We start from the raw sequence: 22290 nt of genomic DNA, 5'->3' as shown, positions 1-22290 counted from the left end.
GAAATCATTGGAAATTAAGAGACCAGCAACTTATAACAATTTTGTAAAGCAATCTTTTATATATACTGTTATATAAAAACCTTATGGAAACTGCAAACCAAAAAACTACAATAGATACACACAGAAAAAAAGAAAAAAGACAACCTAAACACAACACTAAAGATAGTCATCAAATCACAAGAGAAGAGAACAAAGGAGGAAGGAAAGAAAAAAGACCCACAAAAACAAATTCAAAACAACTAAATAAATGGAAATAGGAACATACATATTGATAATTACCTTAAATGTAAATGGATTAAATGCTCCAACCAAAAGGCACAAGCTGGCTGAATGGATACAAAAACAAGACCCATATATATGCTGTCTACAAGAGACCCACTACAGATCTAGGGACACATACAGACTGAAAGTGAAGGGATGGAAAAGAGCTATTCCATGCAAGTGGAAATCAAAAGAAAGCTGCAGTAGCAATGCTCATATCAGACAAAATAGACTTTAAAATAAAGACTGTTACAAGAGACAAAAAAGGACACTAAATAATGATCAAGGGATAAATCCAAGAAGAAGATATAACAAGTGTAAATATATATGCACCCAGCATAGGAACACCTCAATATATAAGGCGAATGCTAACAGCCATAAAAGGAGAAATTGACAGTAACACAATAATAGTGGGAGACTTTAACACCCCACTTACATCAATGGACAGATCATCCAGACAGAAAATCAATAAGGAAACAGAGGTCTTAAATGACACATTAGATCAGATGGACTTAATTGTTACTTATAGAACATTCATTCAAAAGCAGCAGAATACACATTCTTATTGAGTGCACATGGAACATTCTCCAGGATAGATCACATGCTGGGTCACAAAGCAAGCCTTTTAAAATTTAAGACAACTGAAATCGTACCAAGCATCTTTTCTGACAACAGCACTATGATTTTAGAAAGCAACTACAGGAATTAAACTTTATGAAGCACAAACACATGGAGGCTAAACAATATGCTACTAAATAACCAATGGATCACATAAGAAATCAAAGAGGAAATTTAAAAATACCTAGAGACAAGTGATAACAAAAACAAGTTAATATGAAACCTATGAGACACAGCAAAAGCAGTTCTAAGAGGGAAGTTTATAGCAATACAAGCTTACCTTAGGAAACAAGATAAATTTCAAGTAAATAACCTAACCTTACACCTAAAGCAACTAGAGAAAGAAGAACAAGCAAAACCCATAGTTAGTAGAAGGAAAGAAATTGTAAAGACCTGATCAGATATAAAAGAAGTAGAGATGAAGAAAACAGTAGAAAAGATCAATGAAATTAAAAGTGGGCTCTTTGAAAAGATAAACAAAATTGATAAACCTTTAGCCAAAGCCATCACGAAAAAAAGGGAGAGGGCTAAAATCAATAAAATTAGAAATAAAACCAATCCAAAAATGGGCAGAAGACCTAAATAGACATTTCTCCAAAGAAGACATACAGATGGCCAAGAAACACAAGAAAAGCTGCTCAACATTACTAATTATTAGAGAAATGCAAATCAAAACTACAATGAGGCATCACCTCACACCAGTTAGAATGGGCATCATCAGAAAATCTAAAAAACAACAAATGCTGGAGAGGGTGTGGAGAAAAGGGAACCCTCTTGCACTGTTGGTGGGAATGTAAATTGATACAGCCACTATGGAGCACAGTATGGAGGTTCTTTAAAAAACTAAAAATATAATTACCATATGACCCAGCAATCCCACTACTGGGCATATACCCAGAGAAAACCATAATTCAAAAAGACACATGCACCCCAATGTTCATTGCAGCACTATTTACAATAGCCAGGTCATGGAAGCAACCTAAATGCCCATCGACAGATGAATGGATAAAGAAGTTGTGGTGCATACATACAATGGAATATTACTCAGCCATAAAAAGGAATGAAATTGAGTCATTTGTTGAGACGTGGATGGATCTAAGGAATGTCATACAGAGTGAAGTAAGTCAGAAAGAGAAAAACAAATATCGTATATTAACGCATGTATGTGGAACCTAGAAAAATGGTACAGATGAACTGGTTTGCAGGGCAGAAGATGAGACACAGATGTAGGGAACAAACGTATGGACACCAAGGGGGGTGTGGGGATGGTGGTGTGCTGAATTGGGCAATTGGGACTGACATGTATACACTGATGTGTATAAAATTGATGACTAATAAGAACCTGCAGTATAAAAAAACAAACAAACAGAAACTAATACTAAACTTTCTTTGGGTTATTTGTATGGAAATATGTTAATATAAATGTTTCAGACATTACATGAAATTTCTAAAAATCTTATATGTTCTGGTATAATGTTATAAGTCATAATTCTATTTATTACTTTAAAATGGATATCTCAGAAATAACTAAATTTCCTTGTCAATTGCATTATTACGAACTTTCATCAAATCTTTAACCGTGGTCATTTTTAAGTCTTTGGTCATTTACAGACAGTTCTGGGAGTACTCTGATGCTTTTGCAAAAATGTTCCTATGAAAGGGTTTCATCTTCAAGGAATTCATGGAAAAGACTCTGACAAGTACAGGTTTCTGGTAACTGACTATACTGCTGAACTGAATGAGTAAGCATTTTCAGAACTCTAATGGAAAACTGATGAATTCATAAAAGTGCTAACAAAAGATCAAGATGAAAAAAAAATTAATTACATGGGACTGAGTGAACTGATGAGGATGATTATAATTTTTGTGACTTTCTGTTTGAATAAAAAAAAAAATCCCACAAGGGCTCAGAGGCAAAAAATACACAAATCAATTTTCACTGCAAAGTAAAGGAGCTGTTACAGTGGAGGATTACTGGACTGAATGTCAATATTATGACATAGTATGAGTGTGTTTCGTGTTTGGTAATTGCAATCATTGTTGCTTTTGTTGTGGTCATTCATTTACAATACTTGGTGTCAGTTTATTTATCTCCTGTAAAAATAAAATACAGTGTGTGTGTGTGAAAAAAAATAATAAAAAAATAAATGATTCCCAAAAAGTTGTACTTCGTGCAACTACCGAATTTCAGACAACAAGCTAGAATCCATCTTCTAACTCAGATAAAAGTTCTGGATATATATATACATATATGAACATATTTATATATATATAAATAGGTGGTTGAGGGAGTATCTAACAATACTTACAAAAACAAATCTATCCTGTAACTGCATTTGCTTCAAAATAATGTGAAGGAAGAAGGATATAGATGAAAACAAGAGTGGCCAAATAGCTGGAAGATACTATGACCAGGTGATAAATACAATGGGGTAATTTTTATTATATGCTCTTATTTTGATGTATGTTTGAAGTATCCCATAATAAAAATTTAAAAACAAACAAACAAAAAAGAAGTTACAACTGACACCACAGAAGTATGAAGGATCATGAGACTACTACAAGCAACTGTATGCCAATAAAATGGACAACCTAGAAGAAATGGACCAATTCTTAGAAAGTTACAATTTCCCAAGACTGAACTAGGAAGAAATAGATAATGTGAACAGATGAATCACCAGTACTGAAATTGAAACTGTGATTTAAAAACTCCCAACAAACAAAAGTCCAGGACCAGGTGACTTCACAGGTGAATTCTATCAAACTTTTAGAGAAGAGTTAACATCTATCCTTCTGTAACTGTTCCACAAAATCACAGAGGAAGAAACATTCCCAAACTCATTCTATGAGGCCACAATCAACCTGATACAAAAACCATACAAAGGTACCACAAAAAAGAAATTTACAGGCCAATAGCAAAAATCCTCAACAAAATACTAGCAAACCAAATCTAACAATACATTAAAAAGATGATACATCATGATCAAGAAGGATTTATCTCAGGGATGCAAGGATTTTTCAATAACCGCAAATCAATCAGTGTGATACACCACATCAACAAACTGAAAAATAAAAAACAAATGATCATCTCAATAGAGGCACAAAAGGCTTTTGATAAAATTCAACACCCATTTATAATAAAAACTCCAGAAAGAAGACATTAGGGTATCCTACATCAACATAATAAAGGCCATATATTACAAACTTACAGCTAACACCATGCTCAATGGTGGAAAGCTGGAAGCATTTCCTCTAAGATCAAGTACAAGACAAGGATGTCCACTCTTACCACTTTTATTCAACATAGTTTTGGAAGTCCTAGCCCTGCCAATCAGAGAAGAAAAAGAAATAAAGGGAATCCATATTGGAAAAGAAGAAGTAAAACTGTCACTGTTTGCAGATGACATGATACAATACATTAGAAAATCCTAAAGATACCACCAGAAAATGAAAACTCATCAATGAATTTGGTAAAGTTGCAGGATACAAAATTAATACACAGAAATCTGTTGCATTTCTATACACTAACAATGAAAGATCAGAAAGAGAAGGTAATGAAACAATCCCATTCATCATTGCATCAAAAAGAATAAAATACCTAGGAATAAAATTACTTAAGGAGGCAACAGACCTTTATTCTGAAAACTATAAGATGCTAATGAAAGAAATCAAAGATGACAGAAACAGGTGGAAAGATATACTATATTCTTGGATTGGAAGAATCAATATTGTCCAAATGACCATACTACCTAAGGCAGTCTACATATTCAATGCAATCCCCATCAAATTACCAATGGCAATTTTGTTGATTTAGAAAAAAAATCTTAAAATTTGTATGGAAACTCAAAAGACCCTGAATAGCCAAAGCAATCTTGAGAAAGAAAAACAGAGCTGGAGGAATCAGGCTCCCTGACTTCAGATATAATACAAAGCTACAGTCATCAAAAGAGTATGGGTCAAGACGATGGAGTGGAGGACACGGAGCTTGTGTCTCCCCACCATTAGGGCACCTACCAGACGCTGGTGGGGAACCTTGACACCCAAGGAGACAGGAGGAACCCCAGAGCAACTGGGTAGGACATGGGGGGTAGTTAGGGGAGAGGAGAAGTGGAGGTCAGATGGGACCAGTGCCTCTGAGGGATGGCTGGGAGAGGGGACGTGTTCCCATGTCTAGAGGGACACCCTGGGGCTCAGAAGATCGGAAGGAGAACAGCTAGCATTTCCCCTGCCCAATCAGGCCTCGGAAAGCCTGCTGGGATATCAGTCTGGGTCCTCCACCTTCCAGGACCCCCTCCAGCTGCATTTGTCCTAGAGGTGTAGGAGGGGAGAAGAAGAGGAGAGGCGAATGGGGAAGGGCCCTCCGGGATTGGAGGATCAGGGAGAACACAACTAGCATTTCCCCTGCCCACTTGGGTCCTGGGGATCTTGCTGGACTCCCATGCTGGATCCTCTGACCTCCGAGGACCCCTCCAGCCACTTAGGACCTAGGCACATAGGAGGGAGGGAGGAGGGAGGAAGAGGGGCAGAGGTGAATGGACAGGGACCCTCCAGGACTGGAGGGTCAGGGGAAGCACAGCTGGTATTTCCCCCACCCACTTGGGCCCCAGGAAGCCTGCTGGGCTCCCAGGTTGGGTCCTCCACCCTCCAAGGCCCCCTACAGCTGCGTTGGCCCTGAGGGTGTGGGGGGTGGGGAGAAGAGGAGAGGCAGATGGGGAGGGTCCCTATAGGACTAGAGGATCAGGGGAGGTAAGGCTGGCGTTTCCCCCACCCACTCAGGCCCTAGGAAGCCTGCTGCATTTCTGGGCCTTGTCCCCCACCTTCTGGGGCCCCCTCTGGCTGTGTGGGTCCTAGGTGAGTAGGAGGAGGGAGGCAGGGGGAGAAGAGGAGAGGTGAATGGGGAGGGACCCTCCAGAATTGGAGGATCTGGGGGAACATGCCTAGCATTTCCCCCACCCACTCAGGCCCAGGGAGCCTGCTGGGGTCCTGGGCCTGTCCTCTGCCCTTCAAGGCCAGAGGCACCCTGGGCCACTCTGGCCATGCTGAGCCTAAGCCCTGCACCCCACCCTCCCAAGGTCCTTTTCCGTCCACATGGGTCCTAAGCCTAGACCCTGCCCACCACTTAAACCCCACCCCGCCTCAGCCCTGCTCCCCACAGCCAAGGCCTTTTCCAGCTTTTTGTTTTGTTTTGTTTTCTCATTTTTGCTACTGTGGTTCTGTTTTAACTTCCAATTCTTCCAGTTGTTGTTTCATCTGTATTTTTATTTTTTCTAACATAGCTGTTAGTTTTCTAATCTTATTTTATTTTTTACTCTTTGTTATTGTTCTGCTCCATTTTTTCTTTTTTTTTTTTTATTGCCACCGCGTGTGGCTTGCAGGATCTTGGTTTGCGAACCAGGGGTTGGGCCAGAGCTCCTGTGGTGGGAGTTCTGAGTCTGAAGCACTGGATTAACAGAGAAACTCAGACCCCAGGGAATATTCATTGGAGTGAGGTTTCCTGGAGGTCCTCACCTCAGCACCAAGACCCAGCTCTACACAACAGCCTACAAACTCCAGTGCTGGAAGCCTCAGGCCAAACAACTAGCAAGACAGGAACACAACCTCACCATCAAAAAAAAAAAAAAAAAAAATGAGATGACAAAAAATATGTTACAGATGAAGGAGCAAGGAAAAAACCTACAAGACCAAATAAATGAAGAGGAAATAGGCAACCTATCTGAAAAAGAATTCAGAGTAATGATAGTAAAGATGATCCAGAATCTCAGAAATAGAATAGAGGCATGGATTAAGAAAATACAAGAAATGTTTAACAAAGATCTAGAAGACCTAAAGAACAAACAAACGGAGATGAACAACACAATAACTGAAATGAAAAATACACTAGAAGAAATCAATAAGAGAATAACTGAGGCAGAAGAACGAATAAGTGAGCTGGAAGACAAAATGGTGGAAATACCTGTCAAGGAACATAATTAAAAAAAAAAAAAATGAAAAGAGTTGAAGACAATCTCAGAGACCTCTGGGACAACACTAAATGCACCAACATTTGAATTATAGGAGTCCCAGAAGAAGAAAAGTAAAAGAAGTGTTCTGAAAAAATATTCAAAGAGATTATAGTTGAAAACTTTCTTAACATGGGAAAGGAAATAGCCACCCAAGTCCAGGAAGTGCAGAGAGTCCCCAGGATAAACCCTAGGAGAAACACACCAAGACACATATTAATCAAACTAACAAAACTTAAGTTTAAAGAAAAAATATTAAAAGCAGCAAGGGAAAAGCAAAAAATAACATACAAAAGAATCTCTAAAAGGTTATCAGCTGATTTTTCAGAAGAAACTGCAGGCCAGTAGGGAGCAGCAGGATATACTAAAAGTGATGAAAGAGAAAAACCTACAACCAAGATTACTCTACCCAGCAAGGATCTAATTCAGATTCAACAGAGAAATCAAAAGCTTTACAGACAAGCAAAAGCTAAGAGAATTCAGCACCACCAAACCAGCTTTACAACAAATGCTGAAGGAACTTCTCTAGGCTGGAGACACAAGAGAAGGAAAAGACCAATGAAAACAAACTCAAAACAATTAAGAAAATGCTAATAGGAACATACATATCAATAATTACCTTAAATGTAAATGGATTAAATGCTCCAACCCAAAGACACAGACTGGCTGAATGGATACAAAAACAAGACTCATATATATGTTGTCTACAAGAGACCCACTTCAGACCTAGGGACACATACAGACTGAAAGTGAAGGGATAGAAAAAGATATTCCATGCAAAAGGAAATCAAAAGAAAGCTGGAGTAGCAATACTCATATCAGATAAAATAGACTTTGAAATAAAGAATGTTACAAGAGATAAGGAAGGACACTACATAATGATCCAGGGATCAACCTAAGAAGAAGATATAACAATTGTAAATATTTATGCACCCAGCATAGGAGCAGCTCAATACATGATGCAAATGCTAACAACCATGAAAGGGGAAATCAACAGTAACACAATAATAGTAGAGGGTTTAACACCCCACTTACACTAATGGACAGATCATCCAAACTGAAAATAAATAGGGAAAAATAAGTTTTAAATGACACAATAGAGCAAACAGATTTAATTGATATTTATAGGACATTCCACCTGAAAGTGGTGGAATACACTTTCTTCTCAAGTGCACATGGAACATTCTCCAGGATAGATCACATCTTGGGTCACAAATCAAGCCTCAGAAAATTTAAGAAAATTGAATTTTTATCAAGCATCTTTTCTGACCACAACGCTATGAGATTAGAAATCAATAACAGGAAAAAAACTGTAAAAAACACAAATACATGGAGGCTAAACAGTGTGCTACTAAATAACCAAGAGATCACTTAAGATATCAAAGAAGAAATTTAAAAAATACATGAAAACACTTGACAGTGAAAACCCAATGATCAAAAACATATGGGACACAGCAAAAGTAGTTCTAAGAGGGAAGTTTATAGCAATTCAATCTCACCTCAAGAAACAAGAAAAATCTCAAAAAAACAATCTAAATTTATGCCTAAAGCAACTAGAGAAAGAAGAACAAAGAAAACCCAAACTCAGTTAAAGGAAAGGAATCATAAAGATCAGAGCAGAAGTAAATGAAATAGAAACAAAGAAAACAATAGCAAAGATCAATAAAACTAAAAGTTGGTTCTTTGAGAAGATAAACAAAATTTATAAACCTTTAGCCAGACTTATCAAGAAAAAAAGGGAGAGGATGTAAATCAATAAAATTAGAAATGAAAAAGGAGAAATCACAACTGACACAGCAGAAATACAAATGATTTTAAGAGACTAGTACAAACTACTATCTGCCGGTAAAATGGACAACCACGAAGAAACAGACAAATTCTTGGGAAGGTACAATTTTCCAAGACTGAACCAGGAAGAATTAGAAAATATAAACGGAACTATCACAAGTAATGAAATTGAAACTCTAATCTAAAATCTTCCAACAAACGAAAGTCCAGGACCAGATGGCTTCACAGGCGAATTCTAACAACCATTTAGAGAAGAGCTAACACCTGTCCTTCTCAAACTCTTCCATAAAATAGCAGAGGGAGGAACACTCCCAAATTCATTCTATGAGGCCACCATCACTCTGATACCAAAACCAGCCAAAGATACCACAAAGAAAAGAAAATTACAGACCAATATCACTGATGAACATACATACAAAAATTCTCAACAAAATACTAGCAAACAAAATCCAATGACACATTAAAAGGATCATACACCATGATCAAGTGGGATTTATAACAGGAATGCAAAGAATCTTCAATATACACAAATCAATCAATATGATACACCATATTAACAAATTAAGCAATGAAAACCATATGATCATCTCAATAGATGCAGAAAAAGCTTTTTACAAAATTCAACAGTCATTTAATAAAATCACTCCAGAAAATGTGCATAGAGGGAACCTGTGCCCATATATGACAAAGCTACAGTAAATATCTTTCTCAATGGTGAAAAACTGAAAGCATTTCCACTAAGATCAGGAAGAAGAGAAGGATGTCCACTCTCACCACTCTTCTTCAACATAGGTTTGGGAGTCCTAGCCATGGCAATCAGAGAAGAAAAAGAAATAAAAGGAATATAAATTGGAAAAGAAAAAGTAAAACTGTCACTGTTTGCAGATGACATGATAACTATATATAGAAAATTCTAGGACTTCCCTGGTGGTGCAGTGGTTAAGAATCCACCTGCCAATACAGGGGACATGGGTTTGATCCCTGTTCCGGGAAGTTCCAACATGCTGCAAAGCAACAAAGCCTGTGTGCCACAACTACTGAGCCCGCCTGCCACAACTGTTGAAGCCCATGCACCTAGAGCCTGTGCTCCGCAACAAGAGAAGCCACTATAATGAGAAGCCCTCAGACTGCAACAAAGAGTAGCGCTATTTACAATAGCCAGGACATGAAAACAACTAAATGCCCAAGGAGAGATGAATGTATAAAGAAGATGTGGTATATATATCCAATGGAATATTACTCAGCCATAAAAAGGAACTAAACTGGGTCATCTGTAGAGATGAGGATGGACTTAGAGTCTGTCATACAGAGTGAAGTAAGCCAGAAAGAGAAAAACAAATATCATATATTAATGCATATATGTGGAATCTAGAAAAATAGTACAGATGAACCTATTTGCTGGGCAGGAATAGAGACGTAGACGTAGAGAACGGACATGTGGACACAGAGAGTGAAGGGGAGGGTGGGATGAACTGAGAGATTAGGTTTGACATAAATACACTACAATGTGTAAAAAAGGTAGCTAGTGGGAACCTGCTGTATAGAACAGGGAGCTCTGTGCTCTGTGACGACATAGATGGGTGGGATGGGGGCAGTGGGAGGGAGGTCCAAGAGGGAGGGGATATAGGTATACATATAGCTGATTCACTTCATTGTACAGAAGAAACTAACACAACATTGTAAAGCAATTATACGCCATTAAAATTTTTTTTTAAAAATCTACAAACAAGAACTGCTGGAGAGGGTGTGGAAAAAAAGTAATCCTCCTACACTGTTGGTGGTAATATAAATTGGTACATCCACTATGGAGAACAGTATGGTGGTCCCTTAAAAAGCTAAAAATAGAGCTATCATATGATCCAGGAATTCCACTCCTGAGTATATATCCGGAGAAGACCATACTTTGAAAAGATACATGCACCCTGATGTTCATTGCAGCACTTGTTACAATAGCCAAGACATGGAAGCAACCTAAATGTCTGTCGGCAGATGAATGGATAAAAAAGATATGGTACGTATATACAGTGGAATATTACTCAGCCATAAAAAGAATGAAATAATGTCATTTGCAGCAACATGGATGGACCTAGAGATTATCATACTAAGTGAACTAAGTCAGACAGAGAAAGACAAATATCATATGATATCCCTTATATGTGGAATCTAAAAAAATGGCACAAATGAATTATTTATGAAACAGATGAGACTCACAGACGCAGAACACAAACTTATGGTTACCAAAGGGGAAAGGTGGTGGGGGAGGGATAAATTAGGGGTTTGGGGTTAACACATACACACTACTATACATAAAATTGATAATCAACAAGGACCTGCTATATAGCATAGGGAACTCTATTCAATATTCTGTAATAACCTAAATGGGAAAAGAATCTGAAAAAGAACAGATATACATATATGTATAACTGGATCACTTTTCTGTACACCTGAAATGAACACAACATTGTGAATCAACTATACTCCAATATAAAATAAAACTTGAAAATAAATATATACTACATATTAGTTGACTTGAGTACTACTGAGTTCTAAGATTTTGGAGTCATAAAATAATTATGCATATGAATGGGTAGTTATAGTTTTATGGCATTTATAATTTTTATGCTTAATTTACTAAAACAGATATTCATTGAGAAGTAAAAATATAAGTTCAGAAGTAGTAATAATAATCATTTGTATTTTTCTGATACTATTTTATTATTATTTTATTTACCACTTTAATGTTAAAAGACCCTTGAGGGATAAAGAGATGCAGATAGAGAAATAATCACATAAGCTTGTGAAAACTTTCATAAGGGACAAAGACAGGTAAAGTTATAACAATTCAGGGTGAATAAATGTGAAAAAATTAAATTCCAGTCATTTAAAGTAAATAAATAATAAAAGACAACTTAATATACATGTTTAATTTGTATGCAAAACTGGATTATTCCGAAGTTTTTATAATAAGGCCAATCCATAGTATGAAGACAATGTTCTTGTCAAAAAAATAAGTTACACTTATGCATAAATTTTAATATTATTTTAGATAGGATTTGAAATTACTGGGATTCTGCACTTCAAATAATAAAGAATGCTTTACTACTTTGGGGTATACTTGCAGTGAATAAGACATACACACATTAATTTACTCCTTACATTGCAAGTTGAGTTATAAATTTATGTTAGAAGTGCTGATTGGTTTGATCTGCAGGTTTGGCTTTAGATAGAAGGACAGTGAATCTTATAGGAGCTTATCAACGCTTACATAACACATGCACATCATACAAAGATGTTTTAAGAATTAATCCAAATTTTAATTTTATTTTTCCTGTGATGTCCAAAAATTGTCTTTTTTGCTACCAAAATCAGTTTTTAAAATTTGCTATCTTGAAATAACAACAAAGATATTCACAGCACTGTTATATGTTCCTTTTGCTCAGGGTGATGCAAATTGTCCCTATGAAACAATTTCCATGAAATTCATGAGTGCTCCTTTTTGCACCTCCAACAAGGCTCTCCCACTGTGCCAGCATATGGTGTAAACAGTATACACAAAATCTCAGAGCAGACAGATGTTTGGATGTTCCTAGAAAGGACTCATGCTCATAGTCTGCATGTTTAATGTATATGCATAATTCCCCAGTTGTATACACTCATGTCCATTTGTTATGATGGCATTTTGCCCAAATACAAATTGGGACGATTATTTCACTTGTGTATAGATATAGCCTATCTACACCTACATTTCACTTGTGTAGATATAGCCTATCTACACCATGCCAGGTAATGACAGATGAGATAGGTTACCTGGGGGCACAGCAAGGGACCATTTTCCTGCCAAATTCCCTCCTTGGAGACTCTGATGGGCACTGGTGCTGCACATTTAAAACTGTGATTATAACCACTGGTAACATGTGAACCTGTATTTGGCTCTACAAATGCCAGGGCTGTCAGACGACATCAGGGGAGAATGAAATGCAGACTGTAACCCATCTGGACAAAAAGTCCTGGGACTTCCTCAGCCCCTACAAATAGTTAGGTTAGGACACTTTGACCAGCATAATAAACAAGAAAGTATGGGAGGTAATGGGTCTTGTGCCAATATCAAATCTGTAGCCGAATTGGAAAGGGTAGGAAGCTATTTCAGAAAACAACTAGTGCTGTGCTAGACACGCTATTATTTAGCAAAACATCTTAGGCTATTAGATAACAGCTCTTAGCAAACACAAGGTGAGATTTAACCAGCCCAGGGTAGGGACCAGAAAAATTCATTAGGAAAATGTGGTCAAAGAACAGTTAATTAATATTTACTAAAAATCTGCTCAATGTATTACTCTGCATAAGGTCTGTATAAAGGCTTTATAAAGCATATTTATCAAAGGAGATTGAATATCACGAAGTAAAAATGTTGTGGACTTGAACTACTAGTGATGGTGACTTGTTACTCCAGACTGTTTTCTCTTCTTTAACCATTATTAAAGTCATATTGCACACTATGTAAAAATCACCAAAGAATAAGATAGCAACTATATAGATTTTATGTAGATATTCTGCAGGATTATTGGGAGGGTGTATATTCTATCTTGTTCTATTTTACCTTAGTAAACATTAGCCACTGATATATGAGGTCTAGGAACCAAGACCTTTTGAATGAGCATGAAAGACTCATGTGTTTAGTCTTATGCCTTTGCCAATCCTAGCTTATAAAGTCAGCCACTACCTCAGGCTAGATTTAGGGTGTTAGATAAATATTTATATAAAACTAAATGAGAGACTTTGGCTGTTATTCTAAAAATACCAAGTTCCATTTGTTTAGGTAGAGTCAAAGTGACTAAATTTTCTTCAGGAAATTTTCTTGGCAACTTACTGTGCACATGATATAGAAGCACTATCTGCATTTTAAGTTGAAATAGGCATTACAGTAAGTCCCCTACATACGAACATGCAAGTTGTGAACCTTCAAAGATTCGAATGTACGTTCGCATGTCCGATCACGTAAGTTAAGTCACGTTTCTGGCGTACATTGTCACGTGTATGCATCCTCTACAAGTGGTTGTGCTTTTGTGTACTTTACTGTACAGTACTGTACAGAGTACAGTATCTTTATTTCAAGCCCAGGATGTCTGGAAGTAAGCGTAAAAACAGCAGTGATGTAGCCGTTACTGCTAAGAAGCGCCAAGTGATAATGATGGAAACAAAAGTTAAAATCATTGAGAGAGTGGAGTGAGGTGAAAAGTAAGTGTCGCTTCTTCTCATAACATGAATCATTCAACCATCAGCATAATTCTAAAGAACAAGAACAACATCATGGAACATGTGAAATCTGCTGTGCCGATGATGTCAACAATAATATTGAAGAAGTGTGGAAAAATGTTGGAGGAGATGCAGAAACTTCTCAGTGTGTGGATGCAGGATCAGGATCAGCATCCAGTCCTGCTCAGCTTAATGATGATTCAAGAGAAACCTGAAAGCCTTTATGAAGACTTGAAAAAGAAACATGGCAAAGAATCAGAGGTACATCTTTTAAAGCCAGTCATGGCTGGTTTCACTGATTCAAGGCTAGAACCAACCTTCACAACGTAAAAGTAAGTGGCGAGGCAGCAGGTACATATATGGTAGATGCCCAGGAATTTCCTGAAATGCTTTGAGAAATTATTGATGAAGGTGCATATTTACCCCGGCATGTTCTTAAAGTGGATGACACACGACTGTACTGGAAGAGGATGCCAGACGAAAGTTACATCTGTAAGGAAGAAAAGTTGATGCCAGGCTATAAAGCAGCAAAGGATAGGCTAACTCTGTTGTTTGGTGGCAATGCTTCTGGCGATATGAAGCTGAAGCCTCTCTTAGTTTACCATTCAGAGAACCCAAGAGCCCTTAAAAACATACCCAATTGCTCTCTTCCTGTTGTGTGGAAGAGTAACCCCAAAGCCTGGGTTACACAGGCCATTTTCCAGGACTGGTTTTTCCACCAATTTATCCTGGAGGTAGAGAAATATTGCTTGGAGAAGGATGTCCCATTCAACATTCTTTTGCTGTTTGACAGTGCTCCGGGCCACCCCCCCATTCATGGACAACTTTCATTCCAACGTCAAATAGTGCATCTGCCACCTAATACTACATCGTTCATCCAACTATGGACCAGGGATTTAGAGCGACTTTCAAGAAATATGATTTACATCACACTTTTTGTCAGGCAGTAAAGGTGAGTGATGAATCAGGAACAACCTTGCAACAATTTTGGAAGGACTATAACATCTACAAGGCCATAAAAAACATTGACTTTGCTTGGCGTGAGGTTACAGTCATCACCATGAATGGGGTTTGGAAGAACATTTGACGACAGTTTGTTCATGATTATCGTGGATTTGAGAAGATGGGTAAGGATTCCAAAGAGGTCTTCAGCAATTCAGTCACCCTCAGCGAGAAGCTGGAGCTAGATCTGCAAGAGGATGACTTCACTGAACTCCTTGCTGTGCAACATGAGGAGGTTACTAATGAAGACCTGATGGAATTGGAGGTCGACAGAAAGGATGAAGAGAGACAACAGGTAGAAGAAGTAACTGAAGAACTGAAGAGATTCACAACACAGGAAATGGCAAGGGGATTTTCTTTATTTGAGGAGGCACTGTTAGTTTTTGAGGCACAGGACCTGAACGTAGAATGGTACACGAAGTTTGCAGCAGCCATTCAGAACACGATCCAGTGCTACAGTGTCATCTATGAGGAGAAAAAAAGAGCTACTACCCAGTGATAGCTACTACTATCATTACATCATTTTTCAAGAGGGCAGATAGAATTGAATCCAGCAAGGAACCAGAACCTGTGCCATCAACATCAGCCATGAGTGAAATTTCAGCTTGTCCTCCATCTCCTATTGCTGATGATCCTTCAGCTCTACCATCTCCCACCTCCTCTCCCTCTTCCATTCAGTAACTCTTCTTGCCTGTTCACTGGATGTCAGCCCCTGTATGCCAGCTATTGTACTATCTACTGAACTTTTCAAGGTACTATACTGTAAGATTGAAAATGTTTTATTTTATGTTTGTTTGTTTATGTATTATTTGTGTGAAAAGTATTATAAACCTGTCACAGTACAGTACTATATAGCTGACTGTGTTAGCTGGGTACCTAGGCTAAATTTATTGGACTTATAAACAAATTGGACTTACACTCTCAGAGTGGAACTGGTTCATATGTAGGGGACTTACTGTAATTTAATACTTTGGCATATAATATATACCTTAATTTACAAGTATGAAAAATGAACTCTTGGTTAACACAGAACTGATGATAGTTATTGGTACTGATACATTGACCTAAGGGGCCCAAATTCTTAACAAAGAAATCATCATGATAAGGATATGTTTAAAGGAGAGTGCAAATTCTGTGCATGAATAAGGTTGATAGAACATGGACTACTTGGGTGATTTTTATCAATAATCTTGCAATTCCAGTCCTTCCCTGGACATTAAAAATTTATATATTCAAAAGAGTAAAGCATCTAACCAGCTGGAGTTTTAAAAGTGCCTAAAGAAGTTTTCTTAAAATAAATCATCCATTTACTTATTAAATGTATTTTATTTATTTATTTATTTTTTGCCACAGAAACGTCTTTATTGAAGGGAGTAGGGGTCATGCTGAGTTTGGAGACATGCAGTGAAGGGACAGTCGTGAGCTGTCCTTGGTTTCAGGGTCTGCCCTGGACCCCCTAGGTCTTCAGGATCTCCATCAGGCTCTTAGTCTGGCCAGGGTGCTGTGAGGTGCTTCAGGGCCAGTAACTTAGGTTTGGTGTTTTGGACCTGTGACCAGAATGTACATTGAAATGGGGGGTCCAGGATTTGGGATCCCCTCAAGGCCTTGGTGCCCCTCATGTATTAGAGATGTAGGCTTGAAGATCGGGGGCATTGGGGCTGGGCCTCTTGGAATTTTGGTGTCTAAAGATCCATGGACTCAGGGCATTGAAGTCCTCTGGTTTACAGGGATGAGAATTCCTGTTTGTTGTCCCCTAGTGCCTATGAATAGGGTTTGAGGTGCCCCGGGGGCCCGGGATGCATAACCGGACCACAGTCTCTTCCATCCCAGGCACAAGGACCTCCATGACTGGGGTTTCCTAGAGGCTTGGATTTTTTTAAATTTGGGATTCCTGGGGGATTTGGGGTTTACATGATTTGGGGGTCCTGGGAGTTAGGGTTTTGGAGCCTGTAGGACTTGGGGACACAGAAAAGTCTGGGACATGTACTCTGGGGTTTGGGATCCTCAGAGTCCTAGAATGGGGCCTCCAAATTTTGGGGTCCCCCAAAGGGGGAAATAATTACTTAAAAAATAGAGAATTTTCTGGGAGCCTGGCCAGCACAGGTGCTGTGGGCTGCATGGGGTGGGCTTCATACAAGGTACTGGGGGTTTCATGAGGGTGCAGAGGACAGGAAGACTTGGGGGTCCTGTAATTAGCACTTCCAGGGCTGTTTTGGTGCCTGTAATTTGGAGGTGAGAGTGGGCTGGTTAATGTAGGTCTCTTCTTGAGGGGTAAGAGGAGGGTGTTTTGTTAATGGAGGGAGTCTCTGATTGCAGTGTAAGGGTTTGGGGGTGACCGTGGGGGTCAAAATATCTTGAGGGGACTGATGTTAAATGTGGGTCTGTTACTCTGTTGCTCTGGAGGTGTTTCTTCAAGGGGACTTGATGGGGGCGTGGGGGGAAGCTTTGTTAATAGGGAAGCGTTCTGATCCAGTGACTCAGGAATGTTCTGCTGTAGAGCATTATGTAGAGAAAGTTACTGTCATTTGGGGTGATGTGGAAATCTGTTATTGGGGGGTCTGATCTGAGGGGTTGGGACTAGCCTAAAGGTACTACACTCAGGGAATCTCTTTCTGGGTAACATAGGGTCTATATTTGGGGGGTTATCATGGGGGAATCTGTTAATAATGGGGCCTTAGTGATCGAGGGCTGGCTAATGGGGTCTCTCTTCTGGATATGTTACTGGGAAACTCTATCTCAAGTGACTAGGGGGCTCCTTGTGTCAGGAGATGCTAGAGGGGGCTCTGTGTCTCTGTGGAATGTCCAGAGCCTCTAAGATTGCATCTCCGCCCTCAGGATCCAGGGAAACCAGCAGCAGAAGAGCAACCTGGAGATGGAGCTCTCTGATGCGATGTTCTTTGGAGTCCAGACTGTTGTGAAGGTGTTTTGGTCTGCATCATTGTCATTTGATTCACTTTTGGTTCCGACACTGTCCCTGGGGGGTCAGTGGATACACCAGTCCTCTGAATTCCAGATGCTGGTGCAAAGACTCTATGCCAAGGGGGGCAGGTGAAGTACCAGACAACGAAGACAGAGCCATCGTGCTTGCTGATGGTCTAGCTGGATGCCATACCAGTAACCTGGGACAAAGTCTGGCTTCCCGCAGAAGCGCACAATCCCTTGCTTCTGGCCTGTGATGAGGACTTGGTCTCCAACCTCAGCCTTGGCTCCCTCACGCTGCTGCAGGCCATCCAGAGTCAGAGCTGACGGGGGCCCCTTCTTACCTTTGTGTTCCCTGAGGTCTTTGCCAGTGACTCGGGAGAAGTCCATCCAGGGAGTCCGAGGTGTGGAGGTGACGGATGAGGAAGGTGCGCCCACTGCATTGGAGATATTGGACAAAGAGGCAAAGAGACCCTGCTTGGGAGGGCAGATGAAGTACCAGACACCCCCAACACTGCCATCATTCTTGCCCTCAGGTTCATCAAGCTGCATGCCCACCCACTGGCCATGGGCGAACTCTGAGGTCCCGCAGAACCGCAGCTGCGGGTCTTCTGGCCATCCAGTAGCATACAGTCTCCCAGGTGCAGGCCCAGTGTGCTGAGCATGGCATTGCCTGGGACGTTGTCATAGTTAGGTAGCGTGACCCTAGGGAGGGCGCAGGAGAACGGCACAGCCTCCTCCAGTAGCGTGCACAGCTCCTTGGCCACCAGCGCCCCTCGGCCTTGTCCAGGGATATGTTCATGGGACAACTCCTCTGGGACCACCTCCGCTGGCACGGGTCCCTTTCGGTTCCGAAGCGCCGGGTTGGCGCCATGTTCCAGCAAATTATTTGGCCGCGCCCAGGCATGGGTTGGAAGCAGCGATGTGCAGGGCTGAGCCGTGGCTGAAGTCACTGCACTTGGCTCACCACTCGGGGCCGTACACCCTTCAGTAGCATGTGCACGAGACCGGGCACGTCGAAATAGGCTGAGTAGTGAAGCATGTTCATGTTGGTCCAGCAGCTGCACAGGGTCACGTCTGCGCCCAGCGCCAGCAGCTGCTGCAAGAGGCGCACAGCCACCGCGGGGAACTCGACTCCGTGGGCCCCAGCCTTGGACGTATAATGGAGCAGTGTCATGTTAGGTCAGCCCATCAGGTGTCAGCCTCGTCGCAGAATCTCATTGCCAATGACATCGATCTTGTACTGGACTTGGGGCACCCGCTGGTGCACAATGGCGAATAACTCAGCGATGGTGGTCTGCGGGTCAAACAGAATCTCTTGAAAGGCAGGGTCGTTGGGGTCAAAGAAGGTGAAGGCGTAGTCCTGGGGGTGGGGGGCTGGTGCTGAGGAGTAGGCTTCTGCCAGCGCTCCTGGGTGGGGCTGGGGGGCTCTGGGACAGGCTCATAGTCCTCCTAGTCTTCTTCCTCCGCCCTGAGCGGTGGGGCCATGGGGGTGGAACCTGTCTTAGTCATGGTCCTTGGTGGCCCTAAGGGGGCAGGTGCAGAGTTGGGGGTGGCCTTCAGGCAAATCCTCGGGTGAATGGGGCTGAAGACCAAAGCTGAAACCGGGGAAACTGGAGTAACTGGGTGTCAGTGTCTGGGGAAGTGATGGGGAAGAAAGAGACAGAGAGAAGGGGACGAGGCACAGACGCAGATGGGAGATGGGGTGGAGAGGGCTATTCAATGTATTTTTGAGCAGCAAGTAGTGCCAGGCACTGAGGTAAGTGCTGAGGACACAGTACAGAAAAGACCTGAACCAGTGGAGCGTAAGTGAGTGTAGATACTGCATCCCTATACTTGTTCAGGAAATGTTAGATAGAGCAAACAACTTTCAGCAACATACCTGGGCAAGGACAGAGGCCTTCTTAAAACCCTCTGAGTCGCTGTTCACCCAATTCAACTTTGATTCCTTCTGTTGGTTTAAAAAATTGTTTATTGCCAATATTATGCTAATGTTTTATTGGCTGCTTCTCTTTTGTTATATTTTCTAGTTTGTTTTATTTTTATATTCTGCATATAAGTGATATCGTACAGTATTTGTCTTTCTCTGTCTGACTTATTTCACTAAACGTAATACTGTCCAAGTCCATCAACGTTGCATGTATATTTTCAACTAGTGTTTTTGTTACTTTTGGATATGTGCCCAGGAGTGGAATTGCTAGATCATATGGTAGCTCTATTTTTAGTTTTTTGAGAAACCTCCATACTGTTTTTTCCACAGTGGCTGCACCAATTTACATTCCCACCAACAGTGTACAAGGGTTCCCTTTTCTCCACATCACCGCCAACATTTGTTATTTGTGTTCTTTCTGATGATAGCCATTCTGACAGGTGTGAGGTTATATCTCATGGTGGTTTTGATTTGCACTTCCCTGAAGATGAATGATGTTGATAATCTTTTCATGTGCCTGTTGACCATCTGTATGTCTTCTTTGGAAAAATGTCTATTCAGTTCTTCTGCCCATTTTTTAATCTGGTTGTTTGTTTTCTTGTTGTAGAGTTGTATGAGTTGTTTAAATATTTTGGATATTAACCCCTTATTTGTCATATCATTTGCAAATATTTTCTCCCATTCAGTAGGTTTTTGTTTTTGTGGCTGCTACTTTAAAATTTTGTTTTATTAAAAAATGTTGAACTCTAAAATGAAAAAAAAGTATTAACTGAGGAAAGCTATGTAAATATCTCATGAGAAAATCTCTCCTAGAAGTTCTCCTTTGTTTTCTCCCAAATGAAAATGCTGTGATGATTTCTTCTGAGTTATCTTTTAGTCAGGAAACAACAACCCACTCAGTCATGATAATTTTTTAAAAGTTATTTGAAAAGAGTATAAAATATGCTTTGCCTGCCTTTTGAAAAAATGTTATACTTTTATTGGGCTTGCAGCTTCTAGCTACCTCCACTATAATCACAAAAACTCGTTGCATAGTATTCTTCCTGAATATTTAATCATATTAGAATAGAGTAGTCCTTAAACATAATTAAAGTGCTACTTTTTCAAACACTGTATTAGAGGCGAGCAGAATTGTTTGCCAGATGGGAAAGGTGAATCTGGCACAGAAGATGAGCAAAGGTGAGCTGGAATGAGAGTATGCAGCTACGGTGAAGGATGCTGAGTGAAAATTCCAGCTACTGAATACTTAAGAAAGGAAAAGAAGAGACAGTTGATAAAAAACCATGGTCAGTAACTGAAGAAATGGACGTGTTGTGGTATATGAGTGCAACACAGTAAAAGAAGTATTTGAAAAAAATATGTCAAAATATGATGTGAAAGTTTCTAAGTAGCCTCATGAAATAAATCAGAATTGCAAAGTGAAAGAACACAGATTTAGAGTTTGAAGACCTGGGTGCTGTCCTTTATTCCTTTCCTTGCTTCATTGTTTTTGCCTCAATGGGAACCGCCTGTTGGATTGTTCAGCTGGGTTTCCCTTTCTCAATTTGGTAAGGTCTTTCAAATGGATGGTAAATGGTGTTTGCCTATCTGCAAGGTGGATTTTTTTCAGCATTCAAAAAGTTCTTGTGCTGGAGCCTCTTTGTCAGGGGCAAACCTCTAAGCAAGGAAGACTTGGATTGCTCTGGTGGGCATGCAGGGGGTGGCAGGCTGGGCTGACCCTCTGAAGGGGGAACGGGACATCTCTCTGTTCTCAGGCTTCCCCCAGGACTCAATCCCACAGGACATCTGTATAGCTATCCTCAAGGGCACTAGAGTCAACTGCATCAGGCAGCCCATCTCTCCTTCCTCCACAAAATGAACATACACAGCAAGTAGTCAGAGTCAATCCAATTCTGCATGTTGCTGAAGGGATTCACTGCAGGAAGCCACCAGATTCTCTCAGCCATCAGGGCATTGATGGTCCTTTTCTAAGGCTCCTTTCCGTGCTTGGGTTTCCACCCTCCCTAACGCTGCATCTCAAAGGTTAAAAGTAATGCCTGCTTTCTTGGAATCACGTCCAACATCAGGTAGCTTAAGACCCTTCAGCCTCCCTACCAAGATGCTTGTGTCTGTCAAGTCCTTTCATCAAAGACATGGAAGAAGCATTGGGTTGGCCAAAAAGTTCATTTGGGTTTTTCTGTAACATCTCAGGGAAAACCCCAAACGAACTTTTGGCCAACCCAGTAGTATCAAGAATTGGCATTCAGGTCATAATTTTTCCCCAGCCCCCTTCACCACTCATTTAAAACATTTATTCTGCAAACGCTGGTTGGGAGAAGGTAAATATTTAATTGTTCTATAAGAAAATGCTCTAGGATCCATTAGCATTAAGTCTGTTCTCTGTGATGAAGGTTATCCTTTGATTTGTTTTTATCCCAATGAGAGAAATTGTAGGCTCTCAAGAGGTGGAGATCAGCCAAAGGAACTTCAGTTTTCCTTTAGTACCTGTGAAATGCAGGGTAAGGCAACACCTGGATACTA

The 22290-nt window shown here is 40.2% G+C and overlaps 1 protein-coding gene and 1 pseudogene across 1 annotated transcript in view; both read right to left on the bottom strand.

Annotated features, from left to right (window-relative positions):
- KHDRBS2 (KH RNA binding domain containing, signal transduction associated 2) overlaps positions 1-22290 on the bottom strand; it is a 713468-nt gene that overhangs the window by 303932 nt on the left and 387246 nt on the right. The gene's annotated exons all lie outside the window — the stretch shown is intronic.
- On the bottom strand, positions 17733-19456 carry LOC133094577 (CAP-Gly domain-containing linker protein 3-like; annotated as a pseudogene).

This window comes from Eubalaena glacialis, chromosome 7 (genome assembly GCF_028564815.1).
Source record: "Eubalaena glacialis isolate mEubGla1 chromosome 7, mEubGla1.1.hap2.+ XY, whole genome shotgun sequence".
NCBI lineage: Eukaryota > Metazoa > Chordata > Mammalia > Artiodactyla > Balaenidae > Eubalaena > Eubalaena glacialis.
This window is presented reverse-complemented; position numbering and strand designations above follow the sequence as displayed.